General features: G+C 35.1%; 2 protein-coding genes across 13 annotated transcripts in view; one reads left to right on the top strand and one right to left on the bottom strand.

Moving 5' to 3' along the window:
* The window catches only part of ORC4 (origin recognition complex subunit 4), a 103780-nt gene extending 97810 nt beyond the window's left edge, over window positions 1–5970 (bottom strand). For 2 of the 6 annotated variants that reach the window (XM_074215131.1, XM_074215132.1), the window contains exon 1: window positions 5602–5898. The gene's annotated coding sequence lies outside the window, so the exon portion shown is untranslated. Of the gene's footprint in view, window positions 1–5601; window positions 5899–5951 lie in introns of those variants that run through there. The other 4 variants (XM_074215127.1, XM_074215129.1, XM_074215130.1 and 1 more) reach the window with 4 other exon arrangements.
* MBD5 (methyl-CpG binding domain protein 5) overlaps window positions 5926–19139 on the top strand; it is a 390335-nt gene continuing 377121 nt past the window's right edge. For 4 of the 7 annotated variants that reach the window (XM_074215116.1, XM_074215118.1, XM_074215115.1 and 1 more), the window contains exon 1: window positions 5927–6802. The gene's annotated coding sequence lies outside the window, so the exon portion shown is untranslated. Of the gene's footprint in view, window positions 6803–19139 lie in introns of all 7 variants that reach the window. The other 3 variants (XM_074215120.1, XM_074215114.1, XM_074215124.1) reach the window with 3 other exon arrangements.

Genomic DNA, 19139 nt, shown 5'->3' on the forward strand with positions numbered 1-19139 from the left:
TCAAAACAAAGGTGGATGTGATTGAGTTGGAGATAATAAATAAGGTCCATGATTCCCTATTACAGTTAGGGATGCAACCAGTCCTCTCAGACTTTATCCAAATGGTGGATACTCCATAGAGTGATGTACTATTGTCTAGAGAAATCAATACTATTTTTAAAAAGAGAAACTTAATCCTTTCAATGAGAACTTTTTATCTAACTGGCAAATTATGGGCAGAACATTGTACCATACAGTAAATCTATACCCTGGGAACATAAAGAATGACCATTTACTGATTTTAACTCTGAAGTTCTTTGAAACAAGGTTTCTTTGATTTTTACCTTGCTTACACATATCAAAATTCAATTCTATCAATAAACTTAAAGAGCATCTTAAAATTAAAACAATTATTTTGCTTCCTATTCTTTTGTTTTTAAAAAAATATTCCATGAATGACAATACACAAAATCTATTAATACTACATAATGGAATATGAACTAAAACATCTAAATATAGGAAATTAATTTTTCTAAAATACAATTACAATGTTTTTCTATTCCTGTATAAATGAATGAGATTTCTAAGTTTCTGCATGCACTCAAAGTGACTTCTTAATCATTTTATCATCAAAGAATTTTAAAGAATGAAGAACCTTAGAGATATCAGTTTATTTCCCTTAATTGCAATTATGAAGAAGTTGAACTCAAATTCAAGTCTATGTTGTCCAAAACCACATAGATAGCAAGGTATATGTCAATTAGCAGAATATTTATTTCCTTTATAAGGCAAATTTCAGTTACCTTCACACATCATACACCAAACTTGTGACCTTAAATAGCATAGTCAATCTAGTGGGAATGGATCAATATGATCAAAAAACTCCAATATCAATTCTACAATATTCTCTTCTTTAATAGTTTCAGCTGCTAGTTCATTAAAGCTAAAAACTGTGAGAAGTCTGCCTGCTTGATAAATTCACATTTATTTTGAAATGTTGTTGGCTCAACAAAATGGTAAGTGAGAGAAGACTGGGCCAGAAGAGAATGTTGGCAATCCTAGTCGAGTAGTTAAAGTCAGTACAAGTCTAAATGCCTTTCTGATGACCAAGTTGAAACAGTTCACTCTGCTTAGAAGCTTTAGAAGAGGTACACACATGCCTGGGCAAGCACACCCACCCCTACCTTAGTTTAAGGAGAAAACACATATTGATACTATACTGGTAACATTAATATACTACAACAATTTTGTATTATTAGATAATAGAAATAATTTATATATGAATAATTTATATATGAATTGAGATAGTAGCAGGAAGAATGCAGGCCTTAGAATTAAAGAGACACCTGAGTTCAAATCCTGATTATGAGACTTAATAGTTATTTAATTACAAGTTACTTAATCTCTATGACTCAGGTTTCTCATCTATAAAACATAAATATTTGTAGTAACAAATATACTGGCTTACTATGAGGAATGAGACAATATATGCAAATTTCTCTGCAAACCCTTAAAGTATCCTATGAATCATTTATAAAGTGATAATACATCACTTATAATCATTATATAATATGAATAAATTACAAAAAATTTTAAAAAGCACCTATGTACAAGAAACTACTGCTCTGGGAACAAACTGAAAATGAAAAACAGTTCCTGCCATTGAGGAGTTCACATTCTACTGAAATAGTATACAACATTCTGTGGAGTATCTAGCAATCAATAAATATTTATTCTCTAGTTGCCAAGTACTGTGTTAAGAATTGGAAATAAAAGAGGGGCAAAAGACAGTCCCTGCTTTCAAAGAGCTTACAATCTAAAGGAGAAGGCAGCAAGCAAACATATATATAAAGCAAGTTATACACAAGAAAAAATAGAAAAGAACTAAGAAGGAAGGCAATGGAATTAAGAGGGTTTGAGGAAAGCTTTCTGTAAAAGTTGGGATTTTATTTGGGATTTATATTAGTTAATACTTGGAACAGAGGAAAGAGAGCATTACAGGTATGGGGGGCGGTAGCCAGAGAATGCCTGAAACTGAGAGATGTAGTATCTTTTTTGAGTCAGGAAACTTGGGTCAAAATCTTGCCTCTTCTATTTATTACCTGGCACATATGATTTAACTTCTCTGAGTCTCAGCTCCTTGGATTATGGATTATTTCATTCATGCATCTGAATCCCAGGACCTAGTATAGTGTCCTAAACATAGTAGGCACTTTAATGCTTGTTAATTGTTTGATTTTTTCATCTGTGAAATGAGGTTGTAAAAAAATGAACAAGATGATCATTTGAGCTCCTTCTAAATCTTTAACTACTTTCGTACTTGATTGATAGATTTAATTTGTTTGATGGAACCCTGATTTTCATCAGTATAGGGCCGCAGATAGAGAACATAGCCCCTACATACCTCATATTATATTCTGTCCATGTTTTTCAAGAATCCTGAACTGAGGATATATCCAGTGGACTGGTACACTTACTAAAATTCTTTTAACTTATCTAGGCAGCAATATAATCCCTAGCAATATTCACTCATTTTTTCTAATTCTCCAGGTCTGACAACCTATCTCCTTTTCCAGTCATCTAGATCTCAACTACAGTTAGAACTGATGGTCACCTGACTGAATAGACAAGGAAATTAAAATCCTAGGAGATGAAGAGACCAAGTCCATGAACCCTACCACTTTTTAACTTTGTACCATATAGTCTTTTTTATCCAAGACAATTTAAAGATTACTATGCCCAAAGGCTTATATCAAATTTTGATTCTTCCAAGATTGTGTTATTTCACCATTCCCAAACAAGTATCACCAATAAGATAAGTGGCATTAGGGGAGTCATTATTTTGCAATTCCAAACTGTTATATCAACCTAAACAAAAGGGAATGGCTAAACTAAAAATGAATGTCTCTTCTTTGCCAAAATCCACCAAGAGTAACACAATTGTATTCTTTTATAATTAAAGGACTGGCTCTGGTGGAAAACATAAGAATGGGAGCTGTTGTTTTGGTTTTTTTTTTAATAAAGAACCTGAACAGAAAACAAACAAGAAAAATGTGTCATGACTATCAACATATGCTTCATTTAATAACTTTGTCCAAGATTCATAGCTAATTAATAGGAATCAACACTATGACCTGGTTACCTAGCAAGCTATATTGGATACCAGGCTGAATTTTCTTCTGAAATTCATTATCATGCTTTTTTCTACTGATGGTTCATCTTTCAACTTTCTTCAGTGCCTAGGGACTTCTTGGAAGGACCACCTCTGCTCAACCTCCTCCCATTTGTGAATTCCTCCAGGAGATTTCATTTTGTAGAAAGTACACAACTTGCCTTTATTTTTTTCCTGGTCCTATCCCAGACTTTTTGGACTTCAAAAACTATGTTTTCAAACCACATGCCCCCCCATGTGGTACGTGCTAAATAAATCATTCCTTCCTTTCTCTGCCTTAACCTAAATTTTGATTCTTTCAAAGTTATTGTTCCATCATTCACATCAAATGCTATCAATAAGAGAATTGCCATTAGAATTTTGCAACAAAGAAGTTTATCATTGAAAATGCACATTGGGGGTGGCTAGGTGGCGCAGTGGCTAAAGCACTGGCCCTAGAGTCAGGAGTACCTGGGGAGTCAGGAATACCTGGGTTCAAAACAGGTCTGAGACACTTAATAATTACCTAGCTGCACAGCCTTGGGCAAGCCACTTAACCCCATCTGCCTTGCAGAAAAAAAAAAACAACTTGAAAAAAAAGAAAATGCACATTAGAATTCAGTACCAATATTTTAACTGGCAGGTCAACAAGCATCTATTTAGAATCAAGGAAGCACCAGTAAATGTGGAAAACCAATGTGGAAAGGAATGAAAAAAAAAAAACTTAGTTTTTGCTCCCAAAGTGCTGACAATCTAATAGAGTAGGGTAGAGAAACAGCATGCAAATAGCTATGTACAAAGAAGATATATACATACAGACAGACATAGATAGATATATATATATATGTTAATTTAGAGATAATCAACTAGAGGGAAGACATGAGCATTAGAGAGCAGGAAAAGTTTATTGTAGAAGGTGGGATTTTATTTAGGATTTGAAGGAAGCCAAGCCAGGGGCTAAGAGGAAAAAGGAAATAATCCCAAATATAGAGGACAGTCTATGAAAATGCTCAGAATCAGGGAGATAGAATGCTTTGTGGGAGGAACATCAAGGAGGTCGCATGGGAGTAACAAGCCTGGAAAGATAGGAGATGGAGGTTTACTTATTTAATCTGTGAGAGGTAATCCTGGATGGATGGATGGATGGATGAATGGACAGTGTGTGTGTGTGTGTGTGTGTGTGTGTGTGTGTGTGTGTGTGTGTGTGTGTGTCTTTCCAGAAGGGGTATATAAAATGGGGGTGTGTATGTGTGTATAGGTCTGTATTTCCAAAAGGACAGGCAAGTAGGATATTTGAAAAATAAGAATCCTTTTAACAAGTTATTTACTTTGTGTATGCAACTATTTCCAAAACTACCTTTTCAAATATCTTCAAGCAAAAAGGATTCCAATTTACTCCAGTAAAATTCTTTATTTACCACCTCCTTGAAATGTTATCCACCCATATGTCCTCCACCTATGTAGTTTGTCTCAATCTCTTAATTGGGTGGTCACTTTGTTATAACTCAGCCATTATCTATTTATAAAAACGATCAAATTTAGAAAATTAATGAATTAAGTTTTTTGCCGCGGTACACATAAGAAAATTCAAACTTTGGAACTAAGTAGTTTCTGTAACAATAAATGGAGTCCTAATGTTTTTTTTCTAATTTTAGAGAAATCGCTACTGAGTCACAAGTGTTAATGCCATTAGCTTCTAGTACTCAGATTAAAAATGGCCTTTACAAGTTCTCAAGTTCTTTCCCTTCCCTCCCGGCCTTAATTTTCAGTGTTTCCTCCGGGTAAAGAAACAAATTTTTTTTTTAAATTCAAGGAAATCGAACCAAATCCCCAGGAACAACCCCCCCCCCCCCCCGCCCCAGGTCTCCACAGCAACATTCTATTTCCCTAAAGCTTCAGTGTCACCAAGAGCATCCCTCGCCCTTGCTCCGCTCCCAGGATTCTTCAGGATGCTATGGAAATTCCACCCATTTGCCATCAGGCGCCTTCCTAAAGCATCTCCTCCGTGGTTTCCGACGGGAAGACTCCGACACGCGAGGGGGTTCGGCCAGCAGCGGGCTCGCGGGGAGGCGCCCACGCCAGCCCCCTCCCCCAATGAGGACCAGATGGAGAGGGTGGGGGCGGCCAAGGGGAACGAGGGAATGGCGCAGAGCTTAAGTACTTCTCCTTGTGCACCTCGGGAGAGAACACTCACTTGTGCGTTCTCACTCCCGGGCAGGTCCTTCCCGGACACCTCCCCCGTGGCCGCCCCCGAAGCCGGGACGGAGCCTGGGGCTCGGCGCGGCGCCCGCCTCGGAGCCTCGCTCCGCTCCCCCGCCCGCGCGGGGTCCCGCCGGGGCCAGCCCGGCCTAGCGAGGCTCCCAGCTTCCCTCCCTGCTCCGGCCTCCTCACACCGGAGACGCTGCCCCTCCATCGCAGCTCGGCCGCGCCGGCTCGGACTCACTGCGCAAACACGCTGCCTCGGGCCTTACCGGAGAGCGAAGACCGCGCGGTCCGACACGGAGGCGGAGGCGGCGGCGGCGGCGGCTTCCACTCCGCCCAAAGGTTTAGGCTCGGCTTCTACCCCCGCCAGTGCAGGGCAGCTCCCGGCATGCTCCGCTCCGCAGCAGGGCCGCCCACCTCACCGCCCTCCCCTTTCTCTCGTCACACGTGACCCAATACTCCTTCCCCGCCCACTTCCGCTCATCAGCCCTCCTCCAGGTGGGAGGGGAAAGCTTAGGCGTTCCACTTCCTCCTCCTCCTCCTCCTCCAGTTCCTCCTACTCCTCTTCCTCCTCGTCTCCCCCCCCGCCCCCCTCCTCTTTCCCCCCGTTATCCCTTACCCCCGTCCTTTCCTCCAATACCTTCCGGGTCGTGGGCGCCGAGGTGCCTTCTGGGTAACCATCTCATTTCCTCCCCTCCCCCTCCTCCTGCCCTCGACCAACCAGCCTCCCGTCAGGGAGGGACATGCGCAGTGAGAACCTCCCATCTCTTCTAACAGAACCCCCCTCCCCCCCAAACCAGAGAGACCCCAGCAGCAGCAGCAGCTGATGATGAAGAGAGAGGCAGAGGCTAAGGGGGGGCACCTTTTATTTCTATTTTTAAAGGGACAGGACACTAATTTTACTCCACTTCAACCTTGAATTACGAGGGGGGAGGCGATTGAGTTCCTTCCCCCACCCTCCACCCCTGAGCTCAGAGAGGGGAATTGAGCCTGAGAGAGGAGAGTTTCTTCTTCTTCTTCTCACCCCCCCCCCTTACCACTCCTGCCCCCCTCCTCTCTCTCTCCTCAACCCCTCCACCCCTCTCTCTTTGGCCGTGAGAGGAGGAGAGAAAGAGACCAAAAGCCTCTTAGCAACACAGCCCCTTCTTTGCTGCTGCTGCTGCTGCTCAAGCTGCTGCTCAGGCTGCTGCTGCTAAAGCTGCTGCTGCTGCTCAAGCTGCTGCTGCTCTTGCTGCTCCTGCTGCTGCTGCTGTTGCTTGGCCCTGGCTGGAGACATCTCACTACACCCAGGAGCAGCCACTTCCCCCAGCTCTCCTCCTCTCCTCTTCTTCTCCTCCTCCTCCTCTCCTCCTCCTTCTTCTCTCCTCCTCCTCCTCCTCCTCCTCTGCTCCTCCACTCCCCCCCTTTATTACCCTTTGTGTCATCCTCCACAGCTCCAGGGAAGGGACTCAAAAGTGGGGGGCAGGAAAGGTAAGTGTGTCTGTAGGGGCTTCATTGCCTCCCTCTGGCTCTGACTTTCACTTCGGGGCAACAGTAGCACCAAACCACTTACGCAGTGGAGATCGGGGGTGAAGTGGGGGGCGTAGGTGGTGGTGCTGGGAGGTGGGGGGGTGAGTGAAAAAGGGGATGGACTAGAAAAGTGTGTGTGTGGTGGGATGCCCATCTCCTTCTTGTTAGATAGGAAAAGGACACTTTTATTTTTATTTGTTGTTTGCAAAAGTGATTTCTCCTTCATCTAGCAGATTATTGTGTCTCTGCTTCAGTGGGGTAATACTGGAAAAACAAACCCCCTTCTGCAGTGGGGCTCTGGGGGGAGGGAAGGGGAGAGAGAGAGAGAGAGAGAGACAGAGAGAGAGAGAGAGAGAGAGAGACTGACTTTAGATCTGTCACTTTAAAAAAAAATTCAGTTGCACAGCCTTTTTTTTTTCTTTTTGCCCAGTAAAACCTACACTGGGCTTGATTCTGGGTGAGGAAATGTCATAATATGGATTGTATTAGAACTACTTTGCCCATTTATAGACGTGAGTGTTTTCCTCTTTTTTGGCCCTGTATCTAATTTGGATATTGACTCCAGTTTTGGAATAGGCTTCTTGGTATTTTTGGTTTTGTGGTTGAAATTTCAGTTTTTAGTTGTATTTGTTTCTCAGAGATATAGATTTCTCTTTTACAGTATTGAAGATATTTACTAATAGAAGTGGTAGGGCATGGTTTGTCTGCTGTCCTTTACTTTTTAGTTAATTGATTCCATATATCACTATATAAAGTTTAATGCTCGAAAAAGCAAAGTTCAAATAATAACCTGGTTTTTCTTTTTCCTTATTCTTACTGTGGAATTTGTTTTCACCAAGACTTGAATTATAACTGCTATATTATTAAGTTGGCATTCCACTCCTTTTAAGTTACCAGAAACAAGTCACCCCCACTTGAAAACTTTTGTTATTTTGATTTCAAGGAAGGCCAAGCTTTTCCATCAATAGTTTGCTGGATTGGGTATCACTTTCAGTTTTAACTGAATTATTTATTTACTCTTGTAAATTGCGATGAATTTTTCATCTCTTGGGGTAGTGAGTCTATTTGCTTATTACATGTAAAAGAAAGATTTTTGAAAGATGCTTGAGTCGAGGAAATCACAAAGTGTAGGCAGTCATGGTGTCAGACGCAAACAGTAAAGATAGATATATATATGTATATATATAGCTTAAAGTTTTAAGATTTTTTATTTTTGTTAATAATCTTTACTGATTTTCCTTAAAATTGATTGAGTGCTTTCATTTCACAAATGCTAGAAAGTATATTTTTGAACGCTACTGTGTAGGCCTTTTGGTGAGGCTTGAGTTAGAAAATGGGATTCAGTTTCATACATGCATGTTCCTTATCCTTTATTTGAAGAGGGATATACACATACATATATGCACACAAATCCTTTCTTTGTAAATACATTGGTATGTCTGATCCCATAATTTATGTCAGCAAAAAATATTCTTCTTTAAAGCAGCAATTTTGTGATCAGACTAGTAATATGAAAACAGCAATTTGATCAGCCTAGAAAGAATGGGAGAAAAATAAATCTAGAATGATATGTAACAAATATTATGAATAAGTGATTAGAGAAATATAGCAAGCAGTTTTTAATTTTAATCTTGTATTTTTTAGATTATTAAGTCAAAGGAGATACTAATGTTCTAATGTGACATGTATACGTACAGAAACTTGCTCTGTAAAATTGTGATTAACATCTTGTACAAAATTGGTCATTTACATGTAAGAAAAAAGGTATTGAAATAAACATATGATTCTATTTCCTGTTCTCCTGTACCAAATTATAGTCCTTCCCTTGTCTTTATTTGAGGTGATACTGATGTACTTCATATGCAAGCAGAATCCTGTGCCATGTTCAAGTTTATTCTCCTACCATTAATATCATTTCAAGTCCATCTATGATTTTCTCTTCTCAGAGCTACCTGTAACTCTTGAGACATAGGGTAGCACTTTAGTGAAGAAATCAATTTAAAGTGAAGAAAATTGTGTAGATAACTGGGACAGTTCAAAATAGTTGCCCAGTAGGCAGCTAAGTAAAACTTCTTAAATTTATGTCTTGAGTACAATACTCTTCATTTGCCCTGTATGCTTGAGTTCCTTGAAAACCTCCTAAGTAAACCTTTATGCATTGTTTATGCTAAACTTAACCAAATTGAAGCAGATTGACAAGTATTTGAGATTATTGATGGTGGTTTTTTCCATGTTTATTTGGGAAAAATAGTTGCACTGTTAGTGTCGTAGAAGCATAATAATAGTAACATATTTAAATTGTGTCTTAAGGTTTGCCAAGAACTTTCCATTCTACTTTGTGAGAGAGTTACAGTATGATTACTCCCATTTTACAGATGAGGAAACTGAAATTTAGAGAAACTAAAACACTTAACCAAGGTCATGTATTTAATCACAGGACTCAAATCCAATCTGTCTGACCCAAAGAGCATTTTTTTGTCTTTTTTTTTTTTAAAGCTCACAAGGACTTTAGAAATAATTTAACCCCAACCATTTATCCATGCAACTCATAAATTTGCATATGTATCCACTGAGGCTCAGGATAATTAAGTAAGCTGGTCCAAGGTCACACTGTTTACCTAATGTCAAAAACAGTTCTAGAATTTAGAACTCCTTATTTTAGCAAATAACTTTGCCACAAGATCACACTGCCTTATTAGTGTAACTTTCTCCATTTTTCTTTAAAATTATGTTTGGAAGCTTGGTCTTTATTAGATTTTTGCAAAGCATGTAATTTCTGCAAGAAAGTTAAAGTAAAAATCAAAATTTCTGTCTTATGACAATAAACAATGCATTTCTATTTTAATTTATGTAATTTGGCATTGATTTTTTACATCATAAATTGAATTTATCCATAATCAAATGGATATCACTTTATTGTTTTCTTCCAAATTTGCTGTTCCCCCCCCATTTTAATCAGACAGTCTGTTTTCCTCCCACCATTGTATTAAGGATTCATAACTGACTTTTTGCAACAATAAATAAAACTTAAAAACTAGATTGATGTCTTTTTAGGCCCTAGCTTTTTATTCAAATGATAATTTCATTGGTCTTTATTCTTCCTTTCCCACTCCCATTTCCAGTCTTTTCTTAACAATGGGATTATGTATTTAAATCATCCCATAATGTTCTTATCATAGGAAAGAAAAAACTATTGATAAAAGCATGGAATATCTCATAGATTTTTTTGGATAAATTCAAAAATTTTAATAGATAATGATCACTGACCCAACTTGGAAAAAAATGTAATAGCAAATTTTGATTTGAAACTGATTTAGTTAACTTTAATTTTATAAGGTGATAAATACAGTGATAGGTCATTGCAGTAGTAAGACCTTTTGCCCCAGGTATGCAAAGTAGCAATTATTTTAGAGGTCTTTCTTCTCTCTAGAGGGTTGGGTTTTTTTGTTTTTGTTTTTTGAGGAGGGATGGGCAGTACTTATCCAAATAGTTGTAAGCTTTGCTCTTTGCAGGGCATATGGATACATCTAAACACCATTAGGATATGCCAGAAGTCCACCAGAAAACCTCAAAATAGATTGCATAACATATTTATCCAAAGAAATATTTGTTAAGTATTCCAAATGTTTATATGATGTTTTCATGTTTCTTTAAAATGTAACTTTTACATAAATTAAATAGACACTGTTAGGTGGGAAAAAACATGTGTTTAAAAGAATATTACTGTATGTTATTAAAACAATATGATTTTAAAATGAATTTTCCACTTAATACAGTATTCTGGGTATTTCCATTGCTCCCTTTGGACAATGAAAATAGACTCTATGGTTTCCATTTCTAGTTCTCTAGAACTAACCACAGTGGTGTTAATACTATACTATACTATACCAATACTATAACAGAATAATTTAAAATGAACATTTTTTAATTGAAAAAGTAAGCTGTGGAAAATTTTTCTCAAGAGTGAAATTGCTGATATCAGCTCATATTGAGCAGTTTGTCTCACATAATGATTTAAAAATTCATTTTCAGGAAATTCTTATGGTTTTTTTGCTTTTGGACTTTTTTCCTTTCCAGGTTTTATTTATATAACACCTGATCACATACCATTTCTTAAGTATGATTTAATTAAATAATACTATCCCCTTTTTTGAAATGTTTATTAAAGCATACTGAATACCTGCTAGAGTTGATAGCTAAGTTTTTCAGTTTTAAATAAGTTGGGACTTTAAAATGGTGATTTGATGATGTTTCTCTAACTTTAAGAAAATTACCTGTTTATAAGTATATACATGAATGCCCATTGAACAGGGAATAACCGTACCATTTCATATCATGGTTAATAGTTCTGGTATAGTTGCCGATTCGGTAACAAAGGGATTGAACCATGTTAGTTCCTTTTGTGATATTTCTTTTAGGTCAAGGATTTTCTCCTGGAATCCATAAACTTGCTTTTAAACAATTTTGATAAGTATATTTTAATATAATTGGTTTTCTTTGTAATCTTATGTATTTATTTTATGTGTTCATAAACATTACTCTGAGAAACAGTAGATAAGCTTCATCAATCACACTTCCAAAGCAGTCCATGATATGAAATAGATTAAGACCCCCATTTAGAACAGTCTCTGAAGCACAAGTTATTTGCTTATAAAGACAATCAAATATCTGTTTCTATTCTTGTCACTGTTTTCAACTGGCTTCCTATTACCAAAACTTTTATCTCGACTCTTAGAAATATAATTTATTTACACTAATTTAATAATAAAGTGTAATTAGTAATATGTAATATACCTGTGATAAAAATCATGGCATTATAATATTGGAAAAATAATATATTTTTTTTCTTTTGGAGGGACATTACATGGAGCATATCAGACCAGAATGCAACTTGGTTTGCTTTATTTCCTTTTTATAAAAAGTGAAGATATCTTCACTGTGCCTTAAGAGAAATTATCAGTCCTTTAGCATTTATACATTTGAGCTTTTAATAATTTATTTTAATAAATGGGTTAAAAATTCTATAGTTTGACCCAAGATTTGCTATTAAAAAACAAGGCATTTTAGATTGTTAATTGTAGCAAACTAATATTTATTATTGTTTAAACAAATTAAACAAAAATGATTAGTTAGTGTCTGGTGGGTATGCACATGTTTTAATATCTAAAGTACTTGGTTTTCTTTTTGGATGCAATGGTAATTACTATATTGCCCCTATAAGATTCACTATAAGGCATCTTTCTATTCCTCCATTGTTTCATTTGCAGGAGAAGAATTATCTTGGAATAACTAAATTATTGACAGTATTTGGAAAGCAATCTTTGACTTATTCATCAAGTGCTTATATTAACCTAGATAGCACTCAACTACCTGGACTTTTCCACCTCTGTGTTGGGGGGGGGCAATGGGGGGCAGGGGCCAGGAAGGTGTATGTTTGGGAATAAAAGGGTATTAAGTCACAAGAAAATAAACAATGGGACATCCAAACCACCTTTGAGCCAAATCTCCTAACTATACTATGGCTTTGCAAGTTTTCAATTATAAAACAAATATCTCTTTGTTATTACTCTTAAAATGTTTATTAGGATAGTCTCTGTAAAATTTAAGTTCTTTGAGGGTAAGAAATGTTTTATTTTGATTTTCATTTTCCCTGAACCCAGCCCAGTGTCTTTACTCAGAATAGGTGCTTAGTAAATATTAATGAACTGTTATATTTTATTTTACCAAGTATGGTATATAGTAAAGTGCTCAGCTATGAAATTCTATGAATACTATCAAATACAAGGTTACATTTTGAAATTTTAAATCTTAAAATTTTATTTTTTATTGCAATATTTTGTTTTTTATTTCTAAATATGTCCCTTCCCCTCACAAGGAGGGTAATTTAAAAAAAGAAAGAAAAATTAAGAAGAAAATATACGGTTCAGAAAAAAATATTCATACCTGCTAAAATAGTCATTTGCAGTATTCCACTCCCATAGTCCATCACCAGTGAAAGTACTAAGGATCTATTTCTCTTTTCTCCTTAAGGAGTAAGTTTGAGCAATACAGAATTGTTTGTTTTGTTGTTGTTGTTATTTTTATCTATATTATTGTAGTCATTTTGAAAATATCAGGTTAAATCATGAAGAAGAGTAAGTAGAATGAAACAAAAAAAGCTTTAGTTAATCCTTAATTAATCTAGAAAATTAATTTGCCCAACCTCCCCCCCCACCGCCATTTCATAAACTTGCAGTTATTTGAGGTATAATATTCTGTGGTCTCCTACATCTGTAAGTACTAATATATTAGCTTTTTAGGTAAGCTGGGTCTAATTAAGACAATGTAAGAGTCAGAAAAACAAGTTTTAAAGAATTTTTTCTGAGATAGCATTCTCAGTATAAGTAATATTAATGTACCAAACCAAAAGATGGGAAAACCTTAACTTCTTTATTTTGTGAGAAGTTTATGAATTCTTTAAATTATGAATTCTTTAAATTCATTATTATGTTCCCTTGCACTGAGTAGTTGATAGAGATATATTTGCTTATACCCACCTATGCTTTTCTCTAAAGTGTGATAACAAAGCATGGTCTATCAATTTCAAGAGTTAGAAATTAGAATATATGGTCTTTATGTTGAAATGTTAGTTCTTAACCTAACATTTTATTTTAATAGTAATAATACAGCTGCCATTTCAATTAGGAACATATAAAAATATGGCTATCTTGACAGTATTAAAAGCACCATTTTATTTACTCTTGGTTCCAAGATTATTGGTTTTTCTTAAATATCTAATGAAGATTAGTAGATGAGATTTACCTTGGTCTTTCTGCTAATTTATTGATACTGATGAGTTTAATATGTTAATAAGGATGGTGAGTAGAGTTAAACCAAGTGCTTTACATTGAGGGTAAGAAATAATAAAATTTGAAAAATGATATTCTGTGTCAAGCTGACAAAAATTTACAAAAATGTTATATAAAAATAACAGTTTTTATTACTTGTGAAGTTAAAAGTAAAAAATATCAAAAGATTATAAATATCACAAAGATTATAATGATTGAAATCTATACAGAATCAAATAGCATCTATTAAAGTTATTCTAGGAATTATTATTTTAGAATTATTTTCAGAATACTTTTCCATCCTTAAGATTTGTAAAATAGGAGTTTTTGCTGAAGGGTTTGTTAGCCATTTTAGAGACTATAATCTAGTTAAAAGGTTTGTTTATGCTTTCCATCTCTGTTCTGCTGATGGTATTAGAATACAGGCCAGAGCCAGACTTGTAACTGTTTATAATGTTCAAACTTCAATTAAAGCTGTAGCATTCAGTTTACGATATATCAGTATGTTCATAAAGCAACAGATAATTGTCAAAAATGATAGGGCTGGTTTTTTTATATAGATGAAGTATTTTTCCAGTACTGCCACTCCCTATGTGTTTTTCTTACTCTTTTTTTTACCTTTAAAAGACCTTTAAGTTCAAACTCATTTCACAGAATTATAAAACAGAAACTTATTTCTTATGAAAATATAGATAGAATTGTTCTATAATTTATAATTTAAAAATAATAATTATAATCTAGTAGTCAGAAGGTATGTCTGACTACTATGTTACATATGTGTCATAAGATACATGTTTCAGTTACTTAAATAGAAATTCCAGTTTAATAGATTTGAGTTTGAAAAGCTTATAGTATATTTTTGGCTGTTTGTTGATTTGGATTTACAGTTTGGAAAATACACTAGAATATTACCTATCGGAAAAAAAAAGCAGCTGTTATTTTTAAGGACCTTATTCTGTTTGAGAGTATTGCATTTTGAAAAGAGAAACATGTTTTTCTAACTCTCTATAATAGGTTTTATTTTATCTTTGCTGAACATTTTGCTACTGATGATGTGGTTTCTATGTTTTTCAATTGGTAAATTGAATCAAAATATTTTTAAAGCAAATGTTTATCACTGTTCCGATGCTTGTTTATTGATTATAAGAGCACATCCTAGAATGATAAGGAGCTTTAGAGGCCATAAAATGTAACTTACCCATTTTACAGATGAGGAGTCTGTGGTCCAGAAGGTTAATTAACTTGCCCAAAGTCAAACATGCAGTGAGGTTAAGAAGTAGGACTTAAAGGAAGATTTTTCTCACCCTAGAGCCAGTGCCATGTCCAAGTGTCCTAGTTCTTCTGTACTTCACAGAAACTTAATGTTATATAAATCAATAAATAAATATTAAGGTCGAAGTTTTAATTATATTTGACACAGTTTTTTTAAATGAAGTAACGTTTATTTTGGCATACTATTTCAAAACTGACTTTTTTGCAGTTTATAATATATATGTATATTGAGCAACTAATTGGCACAGTAGTTGAAGTGCTGGGCCTGGTGTTAGAAGCCCTGAATTCAAATGTTATTTCAGACACTTATTAGCTGTTTGACACTAGGCAAATCACTTAACACTGTTTCCCTCAGTTTCCTTATTTGTTAAATTTGCTAGAGAAAGAAATAGCAAACCACTTTTGTATCTTTGCCAAGAAAATCCCTAAAGGAGTCATGAAGAATTAGTCAAGACTGAAAATAGCTAAACATACAATATTTGGCATATTGATTTTCATTAAAAATTTTAACCAACAACCAAGTAGAAAAAATACTCTGGAAAACATGGAAAGGGTAGGTGGCTGGCGCAGTGAATAGAGCACCCCCTATCAAAATGGTTGGCGTCAGGAGGACCTGAATGCAAATCCACCCTCAGACACTTAATAATTATCTAGTTGTGTGGTCTTGGGCAAGTCCCTTAACCTCATTGCCTTGCAAAAACCTAAAAAATTAAAGATAAAAAAACATGAGAAACTTCATTAAATATTAGATGAAAGTTTTGGGGGGGGACACTTTCAAAAATTATATATTCAGATTATAAGACTCTGAATACTGAAACAGCTCTGCATATTCTCTGTACTACTAACAGCTTTTCTGAAAACTTTAGATAGTAACTGTGACCCTAGAAGCTTATAAAAAATCATACTCAAGACTGGAAGAATAACAAAGAAACCTGAAGATTAGAAAAGGACCCTTGAAAAACATCAAAAGTGAATGGCATTCGAAACTGCAGACCTAACCTAATAAGACTTAGAAAAAGTAGTCTAACAAATACCTGAAAAATGGGTATAATAATATCTATGATATCTATCTCACAGGGTGATTATGAAAATCACGTGAGATACCATACTTCTATAGACTGTTATATAATCCTTGAAGTGATAGATACATGTTAGATATGATTATTATTACATTTTTAAGGGACTATATTGTTGGCCAAAAATCAACATGATTTTGTCAAGAATTGAGGAGGGGTATCAGTCTTACAAAGTGAAAAACCTTGATTTGAGAAGGAGCAGTATAATGATAATAATGGATATTTGTGTAATGACTTAACAGTTCACAAAATGCTTCTATTTCATTTCATTTTATCCTCACACAATCTAATAGGTAGGTAGATATTATGCATATTATTACTATATTACAGATGCAGAAAGAAGCTTAGAGAGGTTGAATCATAGTCACAGAAATAAGTGTCAGAAGTGGAATTGGAGCTCAAGTGTGTCTTGACCCTGTTTATAATGCCCTTTCTACTTGATAACTTTGTCCCTGATAGTGTTGTGTATAATTAATACTTCAGAACATCACTGAATCTGGACCCATCAATGTTGACAATCCTTTTGATGATATACATCACCACTTGTCCGCACTTTGTCACTCTTTCTGATTCTTATTCATGACTTCATATAAATCCACAGGGGGGGGGGCAACCATTTTGATAGGGGATGGAGGGAAGCTAAATGTCTTCATGATCTCTTGATATGACACAGATACTACCTAGATGGAGCTTGTGTGCTCACCACCAATTAACTATCTTTTGCTCCCACCCCATGCCTGGATAACCTCATTGTCTAGTTATAAATCTCTTTGTATTGGTAATTTGTTGTATCTTACAACCTGTTGTAGGCCTTGGCATTGCCATTGGAGTAACCCACAATTTTAATTATTACAAGACAGGTCATCTATGAATTGAAGCTATGCTACATAGCATCACAAGAGAATAGTGATGTTGTAAAAATGGCATAACTTTTTTCTTTTGGTTTTTACAGCTAGGTAATTATTAAGTGTTTGAGGTCAAATTTGAACTCAAGTCCTCCTGACTCCAGGGCCGATGCCTAATATGGATTAAATAGGTTGAGAAGACCAAGTCAAATTATTAGAAAGAGGAGTACAGTGGCAGCTAGGTGCGCAGTGGATAGGGTACCAACCCTTGAATCAGGAGGACTTGAGTTCAAATATGGCCTCAGACACTTAATAATTACCTGGTTGTGTGTGACCTTGGGTAAGTCACTTAACCCCATTGCCCTGTAAAAAACAAAGTGGAAAAAAAAGAAAGAGGAGGGCAGCAAATAGTTAAAAACAATTATATGGAAGTCATTACCCCCAAAAAAAGATACTGAAGAAAATATCAGTAACTGTTGATGATTCTTATCTTTATATAGATCTCTATGAGAATAATTGCATACACAGTGTACATGTGTAATATCAAGGACATCTTTGATGAAATATGAAAATGGAACAGGCAAACTTATGTAAATGACTTTATAAAGCAAGCTACATGTAATCACATAGGACTGAAAGGTATAGAAAATGTTAATCATAAAAAAATTTTTGACTTGGCCATGTCAAATAGTGTCTTCAACTTTACTTCCCATAATGTGTCTCCTCTGCATACATTAAAATCACATTAGATTGCCTAAAAGACACAGTAACAGCTGTATTTGATGACCTCTGATTGAGAAAAAATTAGGGAGATATGTTTGCCATTATCTTCCAGGGTATCTAGTGCAAAATCTGAATTGAAGAGGGATTCTCTATTAAAAGAGTGTGACCCTCCAGATTTTTCTGTATTATGTACTAGTTTTCTATCAATATAGGAATGATTAGAGCATCTTCAGTTTATATGTGAGAACTTTCATTTTATAACAAGTTTTTGGAGTATCACTTGTGTGCAGCAAATTTTAAAGAGATGGATTTGAGTTTGTCACTGCTAGTCTTTTAAGATAGACTTGGAAAATGCATAATGTTTGTAGAGCAAACTTTTTTATATTAAAAAATTAGAATTTACATATACTAGCAGAAAAGAGTAAGAAATTGGGTGGAGTTAACTCTAGAAAGCTAAGAGGACATTAAGTTTATCAAAATTTATGCAAGTAAAAGGATTGGGCAGAAAGATAATCCATTTAAAGGAAATTTTGTGTGTGTGAATGGGGAAGTACTTAAAATAAAATTTCAAATAAATGAAATAAATTTCAGAAACATTTAGGTAATAAGGAGATAGTGAGAGGAAATAAGTATTTAGTGATATTACCTTATGCTATTTAGCACTTAAAACTTTTTTATAGATCTTTGACAGTCTGAAGTTCTATTTCAGTTCAATAAACTCAAGACAAGAAAACCATCTGCAAAAATATTATGACTACATTTAATTTTAATTTGAAATACAATGAAGCTGATATTCAAGAAGATATGATTTTCTAACACTATTTCAAAGTAGAAAATATCTTCTTGAAATGTTTAAATAGGTCAATAATAGTTAGCATTTATATAATGTAATTTATAAATAATAATAGCTCTTAGTGATGTAATATCATGGTAGTTTTATATTATCTTAGTTGATCCTCACAATAACCCTGGGAGATAGATACTATTTTTGTCCCCATTTTATAGTTAAGAAAACAGAGTCTAAGAGAGAGTTTAAATTCCCTAGGATCATATGGCAAATAAGTATCTAAATCCCGATTTAAATTGATATCTTTGTGTCTACAACTCTAGCAGTCTAGCCACTATATCACCTAACTGCCTAAAGGTGGGGAAATACATATTAACATAATATTGTATCCAGTTCTGGTTATTGCAACTAAAGATGAATCACAGATATGAAAAGTTTTTTAAAAGAGACTTTGCTAAGAGAAAGTTTAAAATGAAGGTTTATTCCATTTCAGTGAAGTTCAAAAGATTTTTAAATATATTTTCAAATACAGAAAGACCCTTTCTCAGAGAGAATAGCTTAACTGCTTTCACTTTCACCAGGATAGACTTTAAGAAAATAGGTTTAAGTAATAACAACATGGATAGTTTAGTTTAGATCAAAATAACAGTATAATTTTCTTTAAAATTGCTATGCTTCAGAATGGATAATAGAAACGTACTTTTTTTCTCAAATTCTTTTAGAAATAATATAGCTTATCATGATTTGGGCATGTTTTAAATATAATCT

This window comes from Macrotis lagotis, chromosome 1, assembly GCF_037893015.1.
Source record: "Macrotis lagotis isolate mMagLag1 chromosome 1, bilby.v1.9.chrom.fasta, whole genome shotgun sequence".
Classification (NCBI taxonomy): domain Eukaryota; kingdom Metazoa; phylum Chordata; class Mammalia; order Peramelemorphia; family Peramelidae; genus Macrotis; species Macrotis lagotis.